Genomic DNA, 3,772 nt, shown 5'->3' on the forward strand with positions numbered 1-3,772 from the left:
TTTTTGATGTCGTGATAGCATTGTGATGTTATAATAGCATTGGGATGTCATAACACCACTGTGATATTTTCATAGCATTTTGATGTCATAATACCATTGTGATGTCATAATAGCATTTTGAAGTCAGAATACCATTGTGCTCTCATAATACCATTGGGATATCATACAATTGTGATGTAATAAAACAATTGGGATAACATAAAGCATTGAGATGTCATCATAGGATTGTGATGTCATAATTCAATTATATTATACAATATGATGTCATTATTGCATTGTGATTTCATCATAACATAGAGATATCAAAATATTTTGTGATGTCATGATTCCATTGTGATGTCCTCATAATTTTGTGATGTCAAAATACCATTGTGAAGTCATAATACCATTGTGATATCAAAACGCATTTTGATGCCAAATAACATTGTGATGTCATAATTTCATTTTGATATTATATGATATGATGTTGTATTGCATTGTGATGTCATCATAGCATGGTGATCTCAAATACGATTGTGATCTCATCATAGCATTGAGAAATCCTAATATCATTGTAAAGTCATACCTTTTTGAAGTCATAATAGCATTGTAATGTAATAATTCACTTGTGATGTCATAACGCAATCATGTCATCATAGCATTGTGATTTAATAACATTGGGATTTCTTAATAACATTATGATGTCATGTTGACATTGTGATGTTAATAGCATTGTGAAATCATCAGAGTATTGTGATATCCTAATTTCATTGTATAGTCATACAGTCATACGTTTGTGAAGTCATAATAGCATTTTGATGTCATAATTCCATTGTGATGTCATACTGCAATCATGTTGTCATCTTCTAATAGCATGGTGATGTCATAATACAAGTGAAGTCATAAAACAATTGTGATGGCATAAAACTGTGATGTCAAAATAGCATTGAGGTGACATCGTGATGGCATTATAGCATTTTGATGTTATAATTCCACTATGATGTTATAATACCATTGTGATCTCACAATGCCATTGTGATATGATAATACTCATGTGATGTAAGGATAGCATTGAGATGTCATAATTGCATTGTTGTGTTATATTATTGTTGTGGTGTTATAATTTGATTGTGATATCATTCCATATGATGTCATAATAGCAGTGTGATATCCTAATAGCATTGTGAAGTCATAATAGCACTGAGATGTCATGACACCTTTGTAATAACATAATACAAGTGAGATGTCATAATAAAGTTGATGTCATAATAGCATTGTGATGTCATAATATCAATGTGATGTCATAATAGTATTGTGATCTCATAATATTATTGTGAAGTCATAATAGCATATGAGTTAATAATACCATTGTTCATATACTCATTGGAATTTGTTCAGATTCTCAGTGCCAAGGCCATTAAAGAAAACTGAGTTCATCCTTACCACACCATGTCACCACCCCTAAGAAGAAGACATCAGTCCTGAAGAGCTCTATACTTCATCCCCTTAATCACAGTTCTACTTATGTATTTATTTATTATGATGTGTTAACTTTGTATCCCTTCTGCTGTCCTCTCCTTCTTCTTCCAGTTGCAGAAAGTCTCCTCCTTCTACCCCTATGCCCTTTCTGTAGTTCCTTGATAAGAGAGGTCTCCTCCCACTTCTATCTGACACTAGCTTATTAGGTATCACCAAGGCTGGCTGCATCACCTTTCTGTGTGGCCTAATTCTCAGGACATTGTTCTCCTTGTGTCTTCAATTGCCTCTAATTATGATACCCATCTTGTGTCCTCTTCTGCAAGCTTCCCAGAAATCTGAGGTGAGGGTGAATTTCATAGTGAAATCCCATTTAGAGTTGGGTGTTCTAAGTTGGGAGCTTAATATCGGACTCTGGGTTTGTATATGCAATAGCATTTAAAGCAGAAGGCAGCATTTTTGTGGATGTAAGAACATGGCACTGATCTTACAGTTGAGGGTAGACAGCTACTTATTTTAATAACAACAGCCTGTATACTTGAAAATTTCTGAGGATGGCCTTCCCCAACATCTCAATTAACAGCCACCAAATTCTCCTACTGGAACACTAGGAAGGTCACAATAGGTGACATATTGGAACTTTATCCCCCACTTTTAAGAGACCATCTAATAAGTGAATACATATCATGTTTGTCTTTCAGCATTGTAGTTACTTCACCCAGTATGATTTTTCCTGGTTCTATCCATTCACCTGAAAAATCTCGATGTCATTTTCTTTGCTGAATAATACTTTGTTATGGAAATATTCCACATTTTCCCCAAAGAAGATTGTCAGTCCTGTTCTTTATAACTTGGAAGTTGCTGGAACTTTAATTATTGTATTGAATGACAAACTATGTTCTTTTAGCCTAGAAGTCCCTCTATCATCTTTCACTTCCTGGTGATTTTAATTGCATTGTCCTCTTGAAGCTCTCTATTTACATATAGAGTCCTCACTGACTAACTGTTTGTGAAGCATTAGGATTTATGGCCACGGTAAATAATATAATTCCTACTGAGGTTATATTATAGGAAGGTGTGCTTTGAGGTTGATGCTCCAATGAAAGTGCCCAGACAGAATGGATTCCTTGTCTCTCAGTTTCTCTGTATCTGTCACTTTAAACTTTGTTTCTATCAGTGTTGTAATCTCTATTTCTAATTCTTTCTCTCTGCTCTATCTCTCTTGCCTCTATCAGTCTCCCTCTCTCTTCATTGCCGCATGTGGTTCAATATGAAAATCTCTCAGTTCTTCTCAAGTTCTACAATAAGACAACTGCTTGCTGACATGACATCATGGATGGTCTATGTTAAAATATAAGCAAGGTCCTAATTAAAAGCTTTTGGTTCAAAGAGTTGCCTTGGTCAAGGAGTATTTTCCCAGTAAGTAATTCACTGAAGACACATATGTTTATTTAACAAGTAATAATGGAATCTGTGATAATGTGTAACTCACTTGTCAAGGGAACGTGACTTTATTAATGACCACTTGAAAGAAATATGTTACAGTATTACTGAACTAAGTGTCTTGGACACAGTAATTGTCATCTCTGGGTGGTGTGCTTTCAGCTGCCCAGATTGAGGCATGTAGGGCTTCTCAGGCTTTCTCTCAAGCAGGCCATCCACCTGGGCCTCTTACTGGCTCTCACCTTCTTCATGACATCATTCTCCTTCTAAGCCAATCAGCAGGTGATAGAAGATTGAGGTTTCCATGGAATGAAGTAAACAAACTTTCAACAGTGTCCAGCACCTCTGATCCTGTGCACACCTGACTTTTTTTGTGAAACCCAAGCCTTAATTTCATCCCTTTATCCAGATCCCACACATTTACTCCTGTTAACCTCTGTGACAATGTCAGGTAGGAAATGAATCTTTAATGTTTATATAATTGGACAGCTTCCTAAGTAGAGAAGCTTCAAAGTGATATGGGATTAAGGTGAATATATGGAATGAATGAAAAGGTGGTCTCATAATGTGGTCTTGGATCCCAAATTTCCTATCTTGTGACTTAGGACTGAGCAGTTACTTGTGTACTCAATAAATGTACCATCATATTCTTATTGATATTATAGGATACCAGGAATTAGGGTTTGGTGGGATATTGACTCTTTAAAAGCATGGAAAAAGAAAAAGAAAAGAAAAAAAAGATACTTAAATTAAAAAATTTCTACTTGAATTACTGGCTTGTGTTTCATTTAAAAAAATCATTAATTTTAGTTTAGGATTAGGACAGAATTTCTAAAATGGCCCAATATATGTTTCTATCATTTTTTATTCTGTG

The sequence above is a fragment of the Meriones unguiculatus genome (assembly GCF_030254825.1).
Source record: "Meriones unguiculatus strain TT.TT164.6M chromosome Y unlocalized genomic scaffold, Bangor_MerUng_6.1 ChrY_unordered_Scaffold_23, whole genome shotgun sequence".
Taxonomy (NCBI): Eukaryota; Metazoa; Chordata; class Mammalia; order Rodentia; family Muridae; genus Meriones; species Meriones unguiculatus.